Source organism: Rhodnius prolixus, unplaced genomic scaffold (assembly GCF_049639745.1).
Source record: "Rhodnius prolixus isolate KJV_2025 unplaced genomic scaffold, Rpr scaffold_3, whole genome shotgun sequence".
Taxonomy (NCBI): Eukaryota; Metazoa; Arthropoda; class Insecta; order Hemiptera; family Reduviidae; genus Rhodnius; species Rhodnius prolixus.
The window spans coordinates 42,327,397-42,350,512 of NW_027411603.1; the positions used below are offsets into that span (position 1 = coordinate 42,327,397).

Consider the following 23,116-nt stretch of genomic DNA (forward strand, 5'->3'; position numbering starts at 1 on the left):
TTTGCTTTCCATGTTTGTAAATTGCCACAAAATTCATGTTTCTCTGGATTTTCCTAGAAATCTAATTCCCATGTACATGAATTTTAAACTGAACACAGTCCAATGTTGTTATTTTAGAGGAGAGAATATCGTTTGTCAACAAGAAGAGAAATTACCGCGAACAATGTCAAGTTGTGGCTTTTGTTCTCTTTGCTCTCCTACTTGCAGATGTTCGTTTGCAGATTTAATTCCACCTAAATTAAAGGTCATAGGGCAAATTTTTGTTTTGTCTTAATGTGGGTGGATACTAAATTTAGCAGTCAGACGTGCACTTTTTATTACTTTAATCCTTAAATTTCACAACACCAGCAGTAACATCAAAGAAGTCTTAGCCTCATGGACCTTCCTAACAAATGTTTCTTGACATTCAGTAATTGCAAACTTCTGAAGGGTATCACTTCGTCCAAGGTAAAGTTATATGTGAAGGCCTGACGAAAATTATAGCTGCTAGTTCATAATTAACATATAATTGATAATACGTATGTATTATTAACAATGCTTATTAACTTAAATTAAAAATTATGATTGTATTTGGTAATAATGTTTCTCCCTTTTAGAAGAGAAACAATAATTTGTTGGTTTCCAGCTTAAGGCTTCTCTGCTTGGATCGAAAAATATCGTCCATCACTGGATGATATTGATAATTTTGTGAGTACTTGATGATACTATTGTAGCTTGTTTTCCTTTTATTGCTACAGTTAACTTTACTACTATCTTATAGCAAATAAACTGTAATACTTCGAACCCTTAATCCTACTTGGCAATTTTGTGACACGTAGTTTATGTTTGCAGATCTAGTTGAGGGAGTGGTGGTAATATGGAACCCTGCTGGTATTATGGAACCCAATAATATTTTGGCGACAAGTGATCTTGTGTTAACAGGTATCCGGCTCAAACTGTAGCTAGATAGTAGGAGTGTGCAAAGCAGGTGGTTGGTTCAATTGCTACTGTATGTTCATCTTGAAATTTTCAATTTTGTTTTTATCGATTCTCGAAAACTTTATGAAGGCAAGTTCAAACCGTTATTTTAGTTTTGTTATCAAAATAGTGGTAGTTATCCGCACTATATATTGAATTCAAAGGGGTGTATTGCAGCTATTTTCATTTGTGACATATTAAATCCAAGATAGCGCTGCTTGCAATATGGAACCCCATGGGTGCTGGTAATATGGAACCCTGTTCTACAATCGCAGTAGAAAAATTTCATGGGGTTCCATATTGCAAGTATCACAAGCAAATCATTTATATTTCTGGGGAAAAAAGGAGAAGAATCTAAAATGGGGCTAAAAAAAAAAAAGCTGCAAAAATATTCATTGTACCTAAACCCACTCTATGGCGACTTGCAATAAAAATACTAAAGTGTTCCATATTACCCGCACCTCAAGTCAGAGGCACCATTTTCACTTTTTCCATAGAACTGAAGGTTGCTCATCAGGTGGTTGGAGGAGAGTAAATTTGAAAACAATAGTGTAAGACTAATATACGAGTGTGTTAAGAAAAATATTGTTGTTATGTTGGCTGTTGTTGGCGGTCTTATTGTTCTTGTATGCGTTTGCTATGTGTGTTCTTCTGCTCATCTCTAATACACGTGTTCTGTGTTAATATTTTCTTATTAAACCCCATTAAATTAATAACAGGTTATGGGCCCAGTTATTCTAAATTAAAAAGTATATTAGTGTTACGTGTTACGTGATTAATTGAATAATTTCAATTAGTGCAGTTTATAAAAATGTCAGTGCTTACTTTGCCTGTTCCTATACTCTCGTCGAATAATTTCACGAACTGGAAATTTAGAATAAATGCAATCCTTGAAAAAGAACAGTTAGTTGACGTTTTAGAAAGTGACCCTCCAACTGATGCAGTAGCAAAGAAAATTTTTCTCATTAACGATGCAAAAGCAAAAGCCATCATAATTCAAGGTATTTCCGATAAACATCTTGACATTATTCAAGATTCTAAAACATCAAAAGAAATGCTTCAAGCTTTAAAAGATGTATTTGCGAGGTCTAGTTCTTTTTCTAAACTAACCTTATGGAGGAAGCTAGTAAACTTAAAAAGTGAGAGGTTTGAAAATTTGGAAGACCATTTTCTTAATTTTGATAAAATTATCAGAGAACTGAGTGATTTAGGTTCCACGCTGGACGAAAGTGATAAAATATGTCATTTGCTTCTTTCACTTCCAGAAGATTATGATACTGTGGTCACTGCTTTGGAAACTGTTGAAAAAATAAAAATGGATTTTGTGAAGGCACGTCTGTTGGATCATGAACTAAAAATTAAGTCTCAAGATATTTCTGAGACAGGCCTTAAAGCTCAAAATAATGGCTGTTTTAGATGTGGGGATAGTTCACACTTCCAGGCGAACTGTCCAAAGATGGTCCAGGGAAGCAACCAAACAAGAGGACGTGGATCAAACAGTAGAGGGTACCAATCATACCACAGAGCCAGAAGGACCCGAGGTAGCAATTTTCCTTCACGGCAGAGTCAAGGAAGAAAATTTACGGAAAGGGATAGCCATGCAAATCATGCTCAAAGTGAGAGTGAAGTTGATTTATTTACAACTGAAAGTTGTAACTCAGGCATAATCTTCGAAGAAAAATCTTTTATCTATGACAGCGGCGCTTCAAATCATTTTGTCAGAGGAGAGTTAAAACGTTTCATGAAAAACATTACAGAATTAGAAAATACAGTAAAAATAGTTCAAGCGGATGGCCAGCTATTGACAGCAAATGAAAAAGGGAAGTTGAGCCTTTATTGCCAGGGACAAAAATTCGTTATCGAAGCATTAATCGTTCCTGGTATGAAGCACAATCTTTTGTCTTCTTCAAAAATTGCTAGCCGTGGGGCGAAAATAGTCACTGATAAATCAGGTACAACTGTTTTCATTAAAAATAAACCTGTACTTTTCTTCAAGCCCAAAAATGGTCTTTTCCTTTTTGAAGCGGATAAATTTAATGAAGAGTGCTTTGTTGCTGCCAATGAAGGAGATCTTTGGCATAAAAGAATGGGGCACATCTCAATTGATGGGCTAACACAATTGAATTTACCTACTCCGCACAAATTATGCGAATCTTGTATAGAAGGCAAGGCAAAGAGGCAACCCTTTTATGAGAACAAAAAGCGTGCAACAGAAATAGGAAGTCTTATTTCAAGCGATTTAGTTGGTCCCATCACACCGAGTACACTCAATGGCGAAAAATATTTCCAGGTAATATTAGATGATTATTCCCACTTTGTAGTTGTTAAATTGCTGAAAAATAAGAGCGAAGCAGCTAGAAACTTGATATCATACATTAAAGAAATAAAAACTCAGTTCGGTTTAAGCGTCCGGCGCATAAGATTAGACAATGGTGGGGAAGCGAAATCGAAGTATTTTTTAAACTTTGTGGAAAGAAATGGCATTCGAATGGAATATACTATAAGTCATTCTCCTCAAATGAATGGCAGATGTGAGAGAATGAATGGGGTTCTACTCTCAAAATTAAGAACTAAATTAATTGATTCTGGGGTTCCCAAATATTTGTGGGGAGAGGCACTAAAATGTACTGTTTATGAAACAAATAGGTCACCAACTTCAGTTTTGCCTAGAGGTAAAACTCCCTCGGATCTGTGGAATGGGCGAAATGATCTGTCCAAATTGAAAATATTCGGATGTAGAGCATGGCATACTGTGACACCTAAGCCTGGGAAATTGGAACCCCGAGCAGTTCGTGCGGTAATGGTCGGTTACTGTGGAGGTGGCTACAGATTGTGGTTACCAAAGGAAAGGAAAATAATAAAGTCAAGAGATGTCAAATTCGATGAGTCAATCATGGTATACAAAGATAATAATATGGTCAAGGAAAATGGACAAGACACTATCGTTCCAATTCAAGGGGTAGAAAATAATCCAGTAATAAAGATTAATGAAGAGGGTGAACAAGTAGTGCAGAATGACTTACAAATGGGTTCTATGGATAAAAATGCAGAAGATGAAATAGTTACTACAAACAGAAAAAAGAAAAAACCTGGATATCTGGATGACTATGAGCTGTACACAGCTTACTGTTTTCTATTGTCAACTAATGAAGAACCAAAAACGTTTGAAGAGGCCATGGAATCAGAAGAATGGAAAAGTGCAATACATTCAGAATTAGAGTCTCACGAGAAACTTGGAACTTGGACCCCCGGAAAATTACCTGAAGGAATGAAAGCTATTGAAACACGTTGGGTGTTTAAAATCAAAGAAGATGGAACCAAGAAGGCGAGACTTGTGGCTCGTGGATTTCAAGTTCCTCAAGAAGAATGGGAATTCTCCTACGCACCAGTATGTAGGATCCCAACTGTTCGACTCTTGTTATCAGTAGCAGTCCAGTATAGCTGGATTTTGACTCAAATTGATGTACCCACCGCCTTCCTGAATGGAGATTTAGATACAGAGGTCTATATTAAAACACCTAAAGGTTTAAAATGTCAAGAAAATACTCTCATTCTTAATAGATCTCTATATGGTCTCCGCTCCGCTCCAAAATGTTGGAACAATAAATTTTCATCCGTAATGAAAAATCTTGGATTTACACGATCTGATTATGATTATTGTCTTTACTATAAAGATAATATATACTTAGTTCTTTTCGTTGATGATGCGATACTGGCTGGGACGGAGGAGAATGTGAATTCATTATTGAAAGATCTACAGAAGAATTTTAATACAAAAAACTTAGGTTGTCCTAAATCGTTTTTAGGAATGGAAATTAATCATGTTAGAAATGGTTTACACTTGTCTCAAACTAAAATGATAGATCGTTTGACAAAAGAGTTTGGCATGGAGGTGTGTAGGACAATCTCAACACCTATGGAGGCTAAGTTCAAGGCAGATGAAAGCTTGGATATTATAAATGATGTGCCATATAGGAGACTGATATGTAGTCTAATGTACATCTCTATAACAACAAGACCAGATATTACTTTCTCTGTATCATATTTGAGTAGATATCTCGACAAGCCAACCAGTCAGACATGGAAAGCTGGCCTAAGAATTCTACGTTACTTAAGTTGTACAAAAGATCTAAGGCTCCTTATTTCTAAAAATACAGGAGGCTTAGAAGGTATGAGTGATGCTGATTGGGGAGCTGATCAAAATGACTCTAGAAGAAGTGTCAGTGGATTCATATGCTTTCATGCTGGAAACCCTATCGCATGGTACTCAAAGAAGCAGAGATGTGTTGCTCATTCAACAATGGAGGCTGAATACATCGCGGCAGGGTTCGCTGCTCAAGAGTTAGTGAATCTTCGTGGTGTGTTAAGTGATTTGAGTCAAGTGAAAAGAGCAAGCAGTGAGGTGATATGTGAAAAAGTGTTAAAATCTGTTAAAGATGTGTTTAATGAGAAAGGACAAGAGCCTGATGAAATGAAAGCAGTTCTTAAAATAGATAACGCTAGTGCGATATCTTTAGCAAATACATTTTCAAATACCAAACGTGGCAAACACATAGAAATAAAATTTCATTTCATCAAACATCTGTGCCTAAATAATGTTATTAAAATTGACTATGTTTGTTCAAAAGAAAATATAGCTGATCTATTTACCAAAGCTCTAGGAGCCGAAAAATTTGAAACTCTTAGAAACTCTCTGCTCACTAATTGATTTTTTTAACATTTAATATCTTGTTAATTATTTTAGTTTATGTGGATGTTGTATTATTAGTATTCAATTCGATGTTTCTTATTGTAGTCATTAAGTAACTACATCTCATTGAGAGAGGGTGTTAAGAAAAATATTGTTGTTATGTTGGCTGTTGTTGGCGGTCTTATTGTTCTTGTATGCGTTTGCTATGTGTGTTCTTCTGCTCATCTCTAATACACGTGTTCTGTGTTAATATTTTCTTATTAAACCCCATTAAATTAATAACAGAGTGAACTAATAATTACCAGAGAAAGCAATACAATTTTTTGGAATGTCTAGCATAGGTAAGTCAAAAACAAAGAAGGTTTCCATATTACCACCACTTCCTCTTACAATTTACAGTAAGTTGGCTCTTCATTTTATAAGAGATGGGACCAGCTTGTATTCATGGTCATTAGAAAAAAGTTTGTAAAATAAAAGTACTCGACTAATACTTCTTTTTTAAGATTGCTGCATTTTAGAATAACTTCAGTTTCATATAGATCTAAATAAAGTTCATATAGATGTTAATAAAGTTCCACGGACTGTATTGTTGAAGTTTTTCATTTAAAAAAAACACATATTTAACAGTTTCTTAGAATTTCATTAAGAAATAAATATATTGTGAAATAAAATAAAAAATATGCATTTACAAAGTTATTCATTCTCTGGTTTTTATGAGAATATTTCTAATTAATTTATGTGCATAAATTTTTGAAAATTCAAGGTTGTTCTCAAAAGGTAAAAGAGGCTAATGGAGCGAGTATTTTCAGCCAATTTGGCATTGAAATTGTGACCGGAAACAACTTAATCCTTTCCATTTCTAATGAATATTTATAGAGTTGTATGCAGATATAATAATTAGAATTTAAGATGACACAATGTAAAAACAAATATTCTATTTGGTTTAAATGATTTATTTTCATTCAAAATTTTCTAATAGAGATCTTAAAATCGCTTTGTGGTTATTATTTCAACATCGAATTTTCTCTTATACTGCTTAGAGAGGTGGGACAGCCGCCGGGCTAATGCCAAGATTGTCTGCCTTGCCAAAATAAATTGGGCGGACTTTTTCTACTGAAGAACTAACATTCCTTGGAAACTTTGACCCATGCCTATTGTGCCAATCAGTATCGTAAAGATTATGCCTATTCATTGAGGCCGATCCTCTGCGCTGAAGCCAAGATCGTCTCTGAAAAGACCGTTTGAGAAGATCTCTATCTCAGACATCAATCATCTTGATCGCTCTTAAGACCGACATATCGCGCCACTCTACACCAAAAGCCTGGAACTTGCATCACTTCTCTGTCATGGAGAAGACAATATTGTTGTCAACGGTTACCAAAAATCTGATTGCACCATTTAAAAGAGCATTAGGTTAGGAATTTCAAATATTGAAATAGTGAAAATTTTTGTTCATTCACTGATTAAAAAAAAAAAGCTACGCTGGTCAAATTTTACAAAAACTGTAGACTTTAGATTGGTATATCCAGATATGAAAATAATTTATTAGTAGAGTTTGAAAATGATAATATTATGAATAGAAAACGTGGGTTGAATTAACATTTTTGTGGAGAGAAGAAAGTAAATCGCAATTCGTAACAAGAACTTTTTTATTTCCAAAAAGCAAATCAAAATGGTTTTCATTTAAGATTCAATCTTAAATAAGTTTCTTACAAGCACTGTGCATAGAAATCTTATAACGAGGAATTCTCTCCATGGCTCCCCTTTGCAATCGCTTCTTAAACGTGATCATAAACAACGCAGCCGCTTTTGACAGTGGTACCTCTGACAACATGGCAGAGATCTACAATTTGATCGTAATATTTTGTGGGCAATTCTCTCCCAATTCTAAAAATCAACGCTCATTTTTTATGCTACTATAGGAATGATCAGATGTGTATCTAAAAATCGTTCAAATGAAAACTTAAGATTGCTGAATGTATTTTACAGCTAAAAAAACAAATGTTGACGCGAAATAGCTTCAACACTCTTCGTGGTGCGGAAGTATGATTATTATTTTTTGCTCCTTTAAGATTTTTGTATATTCAACAAAATAAATGATATGCGGGAAATAAACTTTAAGCGAACATATTATTTCGTACTATCAAACATTATCTAGGTCGTTTGAATACATTTTTTACAAGAAGAGTGCATACAAAGTGTTTTATACATACAAGATACTGTGGAATAGATTGCATAAGTTATTGTATGTATTTCTGCCCACATCCTCTTTCCTTTTTTTCCCTTTATGGTCAGACAGTTTAGTGTAATGTTGTGACATGAATATGATGTATGTGTTTAAGTCAGTGTTTGTTTGTATAAATGTTTGTATAAAATATGAATAACATGAATCTATTTTTTCAAAGATAATATTATTCGATGATACCTTTCAAAGCTTCTTTCTACAAACAATCGTTTGTTGGCTGGGTAAGATTTGGGTTAATCTTGGTCTATCCCAGCTCTCTCCTGTCGATTACATTAGAACATAAGGTGCATCCAGTATCCCTAATCAATTGATACTTGTTAGGCCGGCTCCTTGAACTTGTAAGAAAGGAGAGCTTTCAATTTACCAAAAGATGCTCAATTTTCAATCCTTCGTTCATGTATATCTCTCTTTGAACGAGTAGCAAAGATTTCATAAGTGGCCAGAATCCTTTTCTTTTACATTTAGTGGTAAATAATTTAAGTTGCAGTTTTATTTTTGGGGGGCATCATTAACTCAAAACTGATCAATCGAAATTGATTATTGGCCTAAACGTGTTCAGCAGCTTAACGGTCATCTGAAAATTTATAGTATTGAATAATTGCAGCATTTAGAATACCAAAGCAATGCATCATATTTTATACGTTCAGATATAATATACATTTAGATTATTTTTATTTGCTGCTATTCCAAATAATAGTTTATAATATTATTAAAATATGTTTTCTCTTTGTGTAAAGGCAGAAAGAAAAGCAAGGAAATCTCCGGAAGGACTGAGAGTAATTGGAATGATAAAAAGCACTTGCAGATCAATAATTTTTATAAAATATACACTTACATATACAATTAGGGTAAAAGGTTATCGCCCACATTACTAGCCACTCGGTGTACTGACCCTAAGTAAATTTTTGGAATTAGTTTTATATTTTATACATTTTCATTTATTTGATATTTGATCAAAGATTTTTTTCCCCCTCAGTTCATGAGAGCCTATATTTTCGTTTGAATTTTCTAAATTGAGTTTTAAGTGGAAAAACAAACAAATACTTCAGAAAATCTGCAGACGTCATCTCCTTCTAGATCCAGCTTATTCCTGCCTCCTCCCTCAGACAACAGTACCTCATAAAGAAACCATTTTCTTCTTTTTCTTTCTTACGCACTCAAATTTTTGAGAAATCATTCTCATGTTCTCATTTAAATAATACTTTCAAGTATGATAAAGGTCCTGAGATTTCAGAGCATGAATATTTAAGATCATTATTCAACGATTTGACTTGTTCAATTCTCCTACAACAAAGTATTAAAAAAAAAAAAATGAATAATAATAAATAAAAAAGTTTCCGAATCAATCAACGAGAAACCAGAGAACGAACCCAACTAAAATGGGCGTGAGTTCCAGTAAAAAAGCTGAAAGGAGAACTGTGAATGAGAAGTATGTGGAGTGGATACAATAAAAGTTACTTGTGATAAATAACTTGAATGGAGAATTCGTGGTATTCTACAAGCGCAAAGGATACAATTTATTTAAATTGGCGTTATTTACCCACACATCTCTGGCAAGAATGTTCAATATATATGCAGCTGAGCACGTAAATTTCATTTATTATTATTTCTGCTTTCAATACATGAAACCAACACTCGTAGTTCTAGTTTTATATTCTAAAAACTGAATAGTAATACTCCGTGTTTATAAATTTATTATTAATGACAACATTTGCTGATATCAATCTTAATTGATAACCAAATTGAATCAGATATTTGCAGCTGTAGAACTTACCTTTCACTTGCTGAGATCACTAACAAAGCAAACATTGTTTGCAACTTAGTGATTGAATTTTCCATCATTGTGATAACTCCTTTGATTATTGATTGTTTCAGTGAGTAGATAAGTTCTTATATCACGACATGCCTTACAGGAATTCTACAAAAAATTTCTTATTGCTAAATTTTAATTCCCAATTTCTTTAAGTTTACTTTACAGAGCTTGAAAATAAAGGAAACAATTTAGACGGCACTTCAATGGGAGGGTGGACCGCTAAAAACTATGAGTAACCCACATCGTCTTCAAGTTTGCAAGCCTTAAGCATGAAAGCATGCAGTGGATCAGTTTATAAGTTAGTCAAAGTGAAGTTACCCTCAGAGGAGTTGGAAAGTTCCCTGAACAAGCGGACAAGTACTTTATGAGTAAGTGTGCTATGTATTTGTCCCAAAAATATATTAACGGATAAATTTTAAAGTTTTTTTTCTTTCTTTTTATTTTAAGGCACATCAACATTTGAGGGCGTTCGTGCTTGGCATCTTCTCAATGCTCTGTCGTCCTCTGGGCAGTGTTCTTTCTTCACAATCAACGCTTCCCTCTGACAGTAGCATTAGAGAAAAATCTAATGGCAACTAGAGACCTCAGCATTTGTCTTAAAATTAAGCCCTTAAGATCAGACAAAAATATCAGATGAGTTCGTACTAACTTCAGCGTAATTAAGTGGGAAAAATCGCAGGACTCATTGTAAACCCGGTCAACAGTATAAGACTCGTTACAATAATTTAGGCATTATAGTAAAATCTTCATGCTAAATGAATTCATTTCCTCGTAATTCCTTTAAGATCCTTACTAAGTTTTAATTTAGATTAAAGGTCACTTATTAATAAAGGATGTAATTATAAATACTTGTGCCCTTACTAGATCCCTTTTCATTCACGTCACACAATTAAATGGGCCACTAAATTCTAAATAAACAAACTTAATAGTGAAGATAATTATTTACATAATCTCAGCCAGTTTAACGATTGTTATTGATGTGTAAATTTGGATAGAAGTTCTGGCTTCGTTACTTACTTGATAACTCTACTAATCTCTGCTAAAGTAAACTTTGTAACTAGCTATAGTTTGCCCTTAGTTTCATGGGCATCACTGTTTCGAAAGTTTACCTTTCACAAAGTAAATAACTGCAAAAATTAAATACATCACATTTAATTATAGATTTATTAATATTTTGTAAAAATTGAGTCAAATTCTACAGTATTAAATCTCTATAATGTTTATAAGTATTGTAAAGAAATGTTGCCTTTTTTTACTTTATTTTATTTATGTATTTTTTAATTTTATTGATTGATTTATTTATTTTTAAAGTTAACTTGAATTAAGTCACTTTTTTTTTTATTACAAATCACACAATTAATTTAAGAAAAAATATCTCAATGATGTATTACGATACGAATATCTGTAATAAGTTTCAATGGTTTTCTGTTTTTTAAAATAGTGTTTTGTAAAAACATCTTAGTTTAACAAGTAGTCAGAAAGGGTCTAAATGTCAAGAAGATAGCATTCTAATAAATCAAAAGCCTGAGAGACATATTAGCAGTCCAAGCAGGAAGTGTCAAAAGTTGGCAATAAGTTTTTAATAAAATCTTTGGTCAAAAAGTTTTTTTTTCTCTCTCTTGTACATGTTTCAATATTTCTTCAAACCTTAGAAAGGGCACTATTCTAATCTGTTTGGTATTAGTAAGGAAAAACAATTTGTTATTTTATTCTGTTCATAAGTTAGTGTCATTCTTGAAAAAAGTCTTGAATGTAACTCAATGGAATCAAAATTTAATCATGAATTATGAAGCTTTAAATAAATAATTTCTGAGAGCACTTCAAAAACGCTCAAAATAAATGACGAGGTATATTTCATCATTCCTTATAGTTCATCATTTATTGGTTAGATTTATTAGTTTCCACAGCCTATTAGCAACTTTTTTTTTTTTAAAAAAATGATTTTATGCCTGCCCAAAGATATGGAATGCTTAGATGTCTTTCAAATCTTTTCCGAAGTACATGATGACCTACATGTATTGGTCTAACAACCCAATTATTGAGTGCTGGCCTGCTAAGTTGCTTCTACCAGTTTGCTTGAACTAGTGCAACTCCATCCAGTTCTGAACTCTTACGAGTCACTGTGGATGAAACATGGATACATCACTACACTCCTGAGACCAAAGAACAATCTAAACAATGGGTTACCAAGGGGGAATCTGCGCCAAAAAAGGCGAAGACCGTTCCTTCGGCCGGAAAGATTATGGCGACTGTCTTTTGGGATTCGCAAGGAATAATCCTCATCGACTATCTGGAAAAGGGTAAAACTATTACAGGTGCATATTATTCATCGTTATTGGACCGTTTGAAAACCGAGCTGCAAGAAAAACGCCCACGATTGGCCCACAAAAAAGTCCTTTTCCATCACGACAACGCACCAGCTCACACCTCAGCAGTTGTGGTCGCAAAATTAATGGAAATAGGGTTCCAACTCGTTTCACATACCCCCTATTCTCCAGACTTGGCTCCCTCGGACTACTATTTGTTCCCCAATTTGAAGAAATGGCTGGCGGGAAAAAGATTTTATTCAAACGAAGAGGTGATTGCAGAAACGAATGGCTATTTTTCAGACTTGGACAAATCCTATTATTCGGAAGGGATCAACAAACTAGAGCAGCGTTGGACGAAGTGTATAAGCCTAAAAGGAGACTATGTTGAAAAATAAAAAAAATTTACCCCAAAAAATTAAGTAGTTTTTATTTTTGCACGGACTTTTCAAACGACCCTCGTACATTCATACATTCATGCCATGTATGCCATGTCCGACCAACTCACTGGCTCATAAAAGTCGCTCAGTCAACAGCCTCTTTAAGATTTCATTGGTTGCCACACTGGTAATGAATACAGTCCAAAGGAGTCAACTAGCTTTAAATTATTTGCATGATGTTCAGAAGACCGCTTGGGAGAGGTGGTACAACTCCACCAAACATGACCTTCTAGCTTAAGAATACATATTCCTCTTTAAGCTTCCTCGTATTGGAGAGGAAATATAGTATGCCTCATCTTCTTAAGAAATGGACCGAGCCATGGATGTATCAGAAATCGCTTATGTTCTATACTCACATATTTATCTGGGGACCCATACTTATGATAAAGAAAGAAAGGAGACAGTAAATGATCTGGAAACGCCCTTGTATATTGTGGGCCTACGCCAACCAACCTATTAATAATTTCAATACAATTACATAGTCAGAATGAAAATACTAATAATACAAAAATAATATGATAGTGCTTGGGTCTTTTAAGGAGGATCTAATTTCGAGTACAGGAGTGTAGCAAAGTTTTCTCTTTACTTCACTGTCAAGTTTTGGCTTCTTTAAAAAGAATACCCTATTTGAAGATTGACAAAGCACTGAGAAGACTCCAGATGTTAACGCACCTTGATTTACATCAAAATTAGTGCTTCCTAAGAAATGAGATTTAATTCCCCCAAATTATGGCGATCAATTAAGTATTCTAAAACTAACATTATAAAACAAAACAATTACTAAAAATTAAAACTGACAAGACAAAAAATTACAATATTTTAAAGGTTAAACCTTGTAACAATAACATTATTATGCATATATCCATCAGCGTGTGAGGAAGTTAGCAAGGAGGATAAATAATATTCAAGTTTTAAAGTGGCACTGTTCAATTAGAGATTCTTTAAACAGCAAGTCTAACACAGTCCAGCCAAAAGGTTGGAAGTTAGGACCACAATTCTGTAGCTAACGCGAATGAGAATTTAAATTTTGTGATATGATAAATATGAAAGGGGTAGTTAAAGTAAAAATGATAAAGTTTCAGAAGTAAGGATAAACAATGGTCGTGCGTTAAGCGATGCGATATTACTCATGAAGTGGTAATCGCTTGCTGGAAGAGTACCGAATCTGTTTATAAGTAAATATCTTCTGCTGCTGTTCGTGTCTCCTTAAGACTGTCCCTGTTATTTACTATTTTACAACCTGGAGTCATTGGTGCCTGGATACCTCGGAGGGCTGATTGCCGAATACTCTTGTAGATGAGAAGATGGTTCATCACTGACAGTGAATTGTAGAGGTTTCTAGAAACAAAAAAATCTTAAGACCACAAGGTGGTCTCGGACCATGGTCCTCCGAATTTTAAGACCATTGAGTGAACTTCAAAAACCAGAAATTAACTTAATGTTATAATTGATAAGCTGTCCAAAATGTGAATTTTTAAACTTCCTACAATATATTACTACAACTTTTAAACTTAGCTCAAAAGTTAACTAAATATAGCAGATTTTATCATTTTTATTGTTTTTTTTAATCTTTTTCGTCTATTCATAGTACTTGCAATATTTTTAAGATTTCTGGGAAGATGGAAGATTTGTTCCGGAACAAATGTTTTCTAAATACTCTATTGGAAAACTTAGCCGGTGAACTGAACGATTGATTCTATCGGTTACCACTTCCACAATAACTTGAAACTTGAAGGACGCCGTTGACAATTGTTTAATGGATAAAGGTTTTAAAAAGCAAAGTTATGTTTTCTGCTATTAAATATTGACTTATTATAAATGGTTTTGTTTTATAAATAGGGATTTTTTTTATTTTAGTACCAATTTCTTCTCGCGTTTTGCGCCCTTCCACGGACCAAGAGCTCCATAGACACTTCCGCAATCCTGTTGTATTTAAAATAGTTTAATACCCTCTTAGGCAATCTGTTATTCTGCAGAAAAACCTGAGGCTATTGTTATCGAATAATAAATACGTTAAATTGAATTTCTTTTATAAACTGCCAGAGTCAATTTCAGATATCCCGCTATGATCTCAACAATATCCGTACGCCTTTAACTTCATATAACCGTCTACTCACGTTCCCAAAGGAAGAAACCTTAGTCAAGGGAGATAGTGGCAAACACACTTAACAGAAAGAATTCAGACAAATTGAGCACCCAGCATTGCCTTACTTCATATTTCTTTTTAACTGTTTCAATCACTAGTCTGCTGCTGCAGTAAACTGATATGAGGAAGACTTATTCTCCCGTTAAATTTACAATGTATTGTTTAACAAATCCATTAACGGAGTGGTTTTCTCTAGCTAAAAACAATAGCGTATTCCGAATTCTGACCTAAGGCATGAAATTGAATACTTAACGAACTTTTAGTTGAAGTTATAAAGTTATTACGTCTTTTAGAATTACTAAATTCATCTAATGTAAAGCTAAGTCAAACATAGATTTTCATGCTCCTTTTTCTTGGTTACCAAAATGACTACATAAGTGGCACATAATACCGATGGTCTAAAGCAGGGGTGTCAAACTCAATTAATTATTATTATTATTGTCTTTATTTTATATACAAACTGAAACTAGAACTTTTTACAAAGAAAGATAAACTTATAAAGACTGGCTATAGGGCCAAAGACCGTCAGAGGAGTCTTGTCAAACTCAATTAAATACGGGCTATTTGGTGCAATAGGCAAGATTCACGCGGACCATAACACATTTACAAATTTGATTAGATAGTTATGATCCATAACATCACAACCCAGAATGCTTTAGAAATCTAGACGAACTAGAAGCCAATTCGATGATTTTCCCTTGTATTTTACCTTCCATTTCCCAAATAAAGGCTACCTTTTATGTATATTTTAGCCCTGGCCATAAAAGCAGGTGACAGAGTCTGAAAAAGTAGAAATCTAGACGAACGGGAAGCCAATTCGGAATTTTTCCCTTGTATTTTACCTTTCATTTTCCAAATGAAGGCTACCCTTTAAGTTTATTCTAGCTCTGGCCGTAAAAGCAGGTGACAAAGACTGAAAAAGTAGAAATCTAGACGAACTGGATGGTAATTCCGTGTTTTTCCCTTGTATTTTACCTTTCATTATCCAAATGAAGGCTACCCTTTAAGTTTATTCTAGCTCTGGCCGTAAAAGCAGGTGACAGAGTCTGAAAAAGTAGAAATCTAGACGAACGGGAAGCCAATTCGGAATTTTTCCCTTGTATTTTACCTTTCATTTTCCAAATGAAGGCTACCCTTTAAGTTTATTCTAGCTCTGGCCGTAAAAGCAGGTGACAAAGACTGAAAAAGTAGAAATCTAGACGAACTGGATGGTAATTCCGTGTTTTTACCTTTCATTATCCAAATGAAGGCTACCCTTTAAGTTTATTCCAGCCCTGGCCATAGAAGCAGGTGACAAAGACTGAAATAGTAGAAATCTAGACGAACTGGATGCTAATTCCGTGTTTTCCTTGGATTTTACCTTTCATTATCCAAATGAAGGCTACCCTTTAAGTTTATTCCAGCCCTGGCCATAGAAGCAGGAGACAAAGACTGAAATAGTAGAAATCTAGACGAACTGGATGCTAATTCCGTGTTTTTCCCTTGTATTTTACCTTTCATTATCCAAATGAAGGCTACCCTTTAAGTTTATTCTAGCTCTGGCCGTAAAAGCAGGTGACAAAGACTGAAAAAGTAGAAATCTAGACTAACTGGATGGTAATTCCGTGTTTTTCCCTTGTATTTTACCTTTCATTTTCCAAATGAAGGCTACCCTTTAAGTTTATTCTAGCTCTGGCCGTAAAAGCAGGTGACAAAGACTGAAAAAGTAGAAATCTAGACGAACTGGATGATAATTCCGTGTTTTTCCCTTGCATTTTACCTTTCATTATCCAAATGAAAGCTACCCTTTAAGTTTATTCCAGCTCTGGCCGTAAAAGCAGGTGACAAAGACTGAAAAAGTAGAAATCTAGACGAACTGGATGCTAATTCCGTGTTTTCCCTTGTATTTTACCTTTCATTATCCAAATGAAGGCTATTCCAGCCCTGGCCATAGAAGCAGGTGACAAAGACGGAAATAGTAGAAATCTAGACGAACTGGATGCTAATTCCGTGTTTTCCCTTGTATTTTACCTTCCATTTCCCAAATGAAGGCTACCCTTTAAGTTTATTCCAGCCCTGGCCATAGAAGCAGGTGACAAAGACTGAAATAGTAGAAATCTAGACGAACTGGATGCTAATTCCGTGTTTTCCTTGGATTTTACCTTTCATTATCCAAATGAAGGCTACCCTTTAAGTTTATTCCAGCCCTGGCCATAGAAGCAGGAGACAAAGACTGAAATAGTAGAAATCTAGACGAACTGGATGCTAATTCCGTGTTTTCCCTTGTATTTTACCTTCCATTTCCCAAATGAAGGCTACCCTTTAAGTTTATTCCAGCCCTGGCCATAGAAGCAGGTGACAAAGACTGAAATAGTAGAAATCTAGACGAACTGGATGCTAATTCCGTGTTTTCCCTTGTATTTTACCTTCCATTTCCCAAATGAAGGCTACCCTTTAAGTTTATTCCAGCCCTGGCCATAGAAGCAGGTGACAAAGACTGAAATAGTAGAAATATAGACGAACTGGATGCTAATTCCGTGTTTTCCCTTGTATTTCTCCTTCCATTTCCCAAATGTATCTCTATCGTATGAGTGATAATAAATAGATAATTAATTAATTAATAGATAATTAATAAAGATAATTAATAAAATCATGTGGGCGCCACGGTAGCCGAGCAGTTAGAGGCGAGACCTGCGAAGCTAAAATGTATTGTGGTACTGGGTTAGATTCCTGGTTTTAGGCCTTGGATTTTATTTAATGTTTAATAAAAGAAATTTACAGTAAAATGTGTTTGCTAGTCGCCTCCGTCCACGACACCTAATTGGTAGTTGGATGTTAAGCACTGCCTGAAAAATAGGCGATTACTTTACTTTACTACTACTGCTACTAATAAAGTCATGTGAGTTGCCAACCCAGATATTTTTCGTCTGTATTTAATCGCTCTCATTTAAATACCATTTTATAACTTTCTCTTTATTCAATACTGAAAGAATTTTTAAAATATTCAAATATTCTGGCAAAGAGAGTAAACATCTCCTGTTGCTTTCTCATAGCCAGAAGTTTACGAGAACCCATCCAAACAATAGTTCTGGTGTTGAGGAAGAATCAAGTATCTACTTTTAGTTTAAAAACAAAGCGAAGTACTCTGCCGCACCAGTTGTTGGAAGCGAAAGGACAGCTGGCTGCTTGTTTGGTTATTTATCTGTTAGCGCTAGATACTGCATTGTGAAGTTGGTTGGTACTACGGAGACTGTTACTAAACTTATTTTAATGTTTTGGATGGTGGCTTACTAGTAAGTTTAGTTACTAGTTTCCTGCTAGTTGCTTTTTACTCACTATGTGATCTTCAAATTTGGTGTGAACATTCACACGAAGTTCTCTTACCGTAATTTACTTAATTACTTTTCCCTGAAACATTTTAAAGGAGCAATTAAAAAAAGTACTAAAAAAATTGAATCAAAAAAGTGACACACATGGCCGGCCATGTGGAATTTTGAATACAGATTTAATCTTTATTAACATTTAATACGCGATGGAGCGGGTGATGATGCAGTGGTTATGAAGCATGGATTCGTAAATGGGGGATCTTCAATTCGAATTCTAAGTGTAGCTGTTTTTTGGTTTATTAGGAGAAATGTTAATAGTAAAGTACTGAACATTTTAGGATAAATGGGCTTCAGCTTTCGGCCGAACCGCTAATTTTCTGAGAACATTCAATACCTACAACGAAGATTAAATAGTAATGGCCACAAAACTGGAAAGCCACTGGCTGTATAAAGTACGCTAGATGACAAGTGAGCGTTTAGAATCAGTTAACAGATCATACTTTCGTCCCAATGAAATGTCTCTGCAAAAAGTTCATCTTTTTGCTTCTACTTTTAGCACATTACAGACAAAATACATTCAATATTTTAATTATATTACACGAAAAAAATACTTTAATGAATTGAATTAATTGGTGCATACCTTTTTGTTATAATTACAGACTTGAGAACTTCAAAACATTAATTATTTCTTCACAGAAGGTTTATTTTCACGTGTTTATCTATATTTTAATAATGTATTATTATACCTGTAAATTATACATTCGTCAAAAAATGGACACTCAATTTCTATGCAAATTTTAAACTGTGCTCATAAATGGAACCATGTTATTCTTTCAAAAACAATGAAATGATATCAATTCTTTACTGTTATTAAAATAATTTAATACTCTGGACGCAGGAAAAGTTAGGAATTCAGAGTAAAAACAGGAAATTCCGCTTGATGCCTGTCTTCTTTTCCCCGTTTGCACATAACATCTTTACAAGTTATAGACTAGAAGCGGCTTTCTGCTCGATTCTTCTCCAGTAGTTCAAGACCTGATTGATGCTAGAGGCTGGCGTTTCCAATAGCCTCTTTCTCTTAAAATTATTTCTAAAATTATGTACTATTACTTCAATTTAATCCTGCACTCCAGTTCTCAACGAACGTTTTGTACAAAGCCGTTCCCTAGGAATTTTATCTCCACTTAAACAACGGTTACTATTACCACTATTTTGTTTACCGTCATCGCTCGGTTTGTAAGGTAACTGCTCAAATTTGCTGTTTCTATGAAATAAAATTAAATATTTTACTTGAAAACTTTAAGCTAAGAAAATAAAAAAGTAAAACTATTTAAATTGGTGTATAATTAATAAGAGGAACTATTTCAATTAATGGTGCTTCAGTCAACTAGCCTACTAAAGGTGCTTCAGTCAACTAGCCAACTAATAGTACTTCAATCTATTAGCGAACTAACCAGCTAGTATCGCAGTATTTAATACTGAACTACCGCAGAATGTAAGTATCAAACTTCATTTATTATTATTTATTTGTCTTTGCTCTAATTTATATGAAAAATAAATTGTAGAAAAAAAAAAAACTTTTTTCTACAATTTATTTTACTTTCTTGTTGATTACAATTTATGGATTTTTAGTGGCGCTTATTAAATCTAGTTTTTCTTTAATATACAAATATTTTCAAGACTGTAAAATATTGTATTTCCGTCGAGATAAGGCAACATTTATTCATAAGAGACCGCTGTGAGAACCCATTTTTGTTGGATTATCTATTTCGATACAAATTCCCTGATCATAATTTTAAAGTTCCCTTATCCAAGAAATCTTTTAAATCAATCGTCAAATATTTGAACTACCACTGGTTTTTTAAGGCTTTCTTAGTGGGGGTTTTGGGTCTCAGTACAACCATGGCGCTTTTTTGGTCTCTGAAAACCAAATTACTACTAAAATTTCCTGAAACTAGCTAATACGTAGACTTCTATTGATTATATTCCAATGAATCGAGTTCAAGAAAGAGCAATAATCAATTTCGACTAAAAAATACTAACTTTATTTTGCTCTCCGGAGTTTTGGACGCGAAATTTACACAGCTTGTGCGCTTCTCATATTTTCAATCAGAATTCTGTAATTTTATTTTTACAAAAAGATTAATGTTCTACAATGAGTTATACATTTACCAAAAAGAAACAAAATAGAAGTAAAAATTTTCTCATAAAAATAAGAAACGTTATTTTAACTTAATAAAATCTAAACTAATGATTTTTAATTTATTTTAAAAAGCTATTTAATATTTAAATATATGCAAATAGATACAGTTTAGTATAGTTAATTATTTTACAATGTTCAAGGAAATATGAAACTTGTTACTTCTTAAATTAAATACAATTTAATCAAATTAAAAAATGAATTCCAAGTAAAGTTAGGTAAAATTAAAGCTAGTTTTACAAATAGCCAAAACTTGTTGGCTACATAATAACCTTGTTGGGAATGAAGTGGCCGGGCAAAAGGAGCATCCTTTTGTATTGTCCTTTAGACAGGATAAAATACCAACCTCCTAACTGAAATCGTTCTACCAACACTTGAATCACAGAGGACCAGTACTAGGGAAGGTGTAACAACCAAGCAGTTCTTCACAACTGTAGAAGACCGATGAGAAAGCCTCAGTTGCCCTACAAACTAACTGAGGAGCTTAGAGACCAAACGGCAGGTTTAATGCTTACTTGCAGCTTTCCATTTTATTCCCAACCCTCAGGCTAGTCTTGGGCATACAGAAGAGCTTTCTGGAATGCCTTGACGCTATGGATATTTCCGCGAAAACTCAATATTGACAATTAGACAGGATTGCAGTCCCTCTTATCTGGTGAAAGAAAGATATGATATTCATAATATACATCTAGAATATGAGCTTCTAGAGAGCGAAGAACGAATATCATGTGTACGATCATCACGAAGACGCAGGTAGGGTGGTCTTTTTTAAAAATACTAACTGGATCTTAATAGTCTATAAGTACTTGTGATTCCTATTATTACATTTGCTGTAGCTGTAACTATAATAGAGTCCAAGGTTGCACACAAAATTTGTAATTTCTTAAAAGCGGCTCTTATTTTTATCTAAAATATTTATTTATTTTTATATTTTAAGTAAATGAGTTGTTAAGTGATGTCAATTTAATCTGTATACTCTCTATGCCCTGAGTGAGTTTAGAAAAACACTGTTGTATTTGTACATTTCCGATGTCTCCTGCAAGTCGGCTGGAATCCAGCCAATATTACTGGCTTTATCCACAGAGTGTGAATTTAAAGAAATTTGTGTAAAAAAAAAAAAAAAAAACATTCATCCTTGTCGCTATCACACTGCTAAAATCTCAAAACAATAATAAATACAGACTATTGTCTGTAGCGAAGAAAATTATTGATTGCCATTCAAAGAAAAAGTATAAGTTTAAAAAAAAACACAAAATAATTATTTATTTAGCTTTTTCTTAAAACTCTTCTTAATTTTTTTTGTAAAAGTTTGATATTAACAAAAGGTTAGTTGGCTGCAATATCTGCTTTATTATAAAAAGACTTTTGGCCAGAATCCTTCAATAAAGTTAACTGTCATGAAAAGGATGCCAAACAAAAGCTGAAAGTTTTTATCGGAGTAGCGAAATTCCATAGCTAAAAAGGAGTGCGTCGTTGAAGAAGTTTAAACCCGCCCAGGCAAACCTTCAAACTTACAATTTAAGCAGCACATTAATTTTTCGCTAATATTTTATTCATTACACCAAAATAGCCCTTTAGAAAGGGATATTCAGATTTTTCTGCTGTCTCACAGCTACTTTTAGCTGCCAAAAACTGTAAATAATTTCTCTGTTTGAAAAGAGATATTGCATTAGGAATAAAACTGCTTAGATACAATTATTCTCTATCATGTTATATCTAGATGTAGACAGATGAAAAATTATTAAAGCATTAATTCCATTAAAATTATCAAATATTAATGCTTTTAGCTGGTTATTCCTATAAAACAGTAAGAACTCAGGGCAGAAAAAGTGGGAAAAATAAATCAATGATAAATAAATTCACTTTTCAGCTAAGTACTTGTACTAAGTACTTTGTACTTGTTTGAGATAAGACTATTTATCTTTATATCGGCATATATTTGGATATTATTCCTGGCCTGCTTGACCAGGTCAAGTTAATCGCCTTCATAGCAGGAAATCCAGTTTACGCATATGAGAAGTTATAAAAGGAAATGGGTTACAAATTTTTTCAATTTCCCAACAGAGCTCTTAAATTCGGGTATTGTTGCGAAAAGAAACATTGTTTTGATAAAAGACCAGCTAGCTTTTTGCCCTGCTGTTGTGAAAAGTTGTTGTTGAACGGATTCCTGATCCAGTTTGTCACGTGAAATGTATTCAAAGAGAAAATTAAGCAGAGTACATTTGAGTAAATGAACATCTCTTAACAAAGTGCTCAGTGAGGGGTTATTTTACAAGATGTGGGAGCCAACTTAAACCTGTTGAAGATAACTTAATTTTACTCTACTCCACTCTATTAAGTGCAAAATTTATTAATGCAGGAATAAGTTATTTTAAACTGCAGGAAATAACTTTCAACACCCCTTACATTTGGAAATAACGTTTGCATCTTGAATCGAGTAAACACAAAAACAATTAAAATACATGCATAAAATTAACATTATTAAAGTTTTTAATTACTACAAAGAGAATATATATGTTTCTTTAGTTCCCCCTTACGTCTTTATGTGGAAGTATTGTAATCGTGTCCGATGAGTTTTCTTATAAACGCCAATTTTTAAGACAATTTGATCATCTGGGTAGAAAGAACAGCAAGATACTAAGTGTTTTAACAATTTCAGGAAAGATCTCTTTTTCCCAGTGTGTGTGTGTGTGTGTGTGTGTGAATGAAGGATGTTTTCTGGGAAGGGAAGCTCCAGCATCCTTCAGTAATGAGCAATCACCCAAACTATACTGAAGTTGGCATTAATTGTTTATATATGTTTATATTTCTATTTGGATCAAAAATTGTTTCATGTATTTCGCTAACCTATTTTCAAACATTTCTTTTAAAAGTTGATTTATTATATATACGAGTATATATACTCGTATATACATATATATATATATATTTTTTTAGGCATCTTCAGTAGCTTCAAACGTCTTACGTCTTTTAGTCCACATTATCATATTTTTTATTGTCATGTTCGATGCAGT

General features: G+C 33.8%; 1 protein-coding gene and 1 long non-coding RNA gene across 6 annotated transcripts in view; one reads left to right on the forward strand and one right to left on the reverse strand.

The window, feature by feature from the left end:
* Positions 1-12,060, forward strand: part of LOC141452850 (uncharacterized) — a 39,193-nt gene extending 27,133 nt beyond the window's left edge. The window contains exons 4-5 of the long non-coding RNA XR_012457657.1: positions 9,859-10,073; positions 10,153-12,060. This is a non-coding gene — a long non-coding RNA (uncharacterized lncRNA). The remainder of the gene's footprint in view (positions 1-9,858; positions 10,074-10,152) is intronic.
* LOC141452857 (FMRFamide receptor-like) overlaps positions 1-23,116 on the reverse strand; it is a 220,171-nt gene that overhangs the window by 184,251 nt on the left and 12,804 nt on the right. The gene's annotated exons all lie outside the window — the stretch shown is intronic.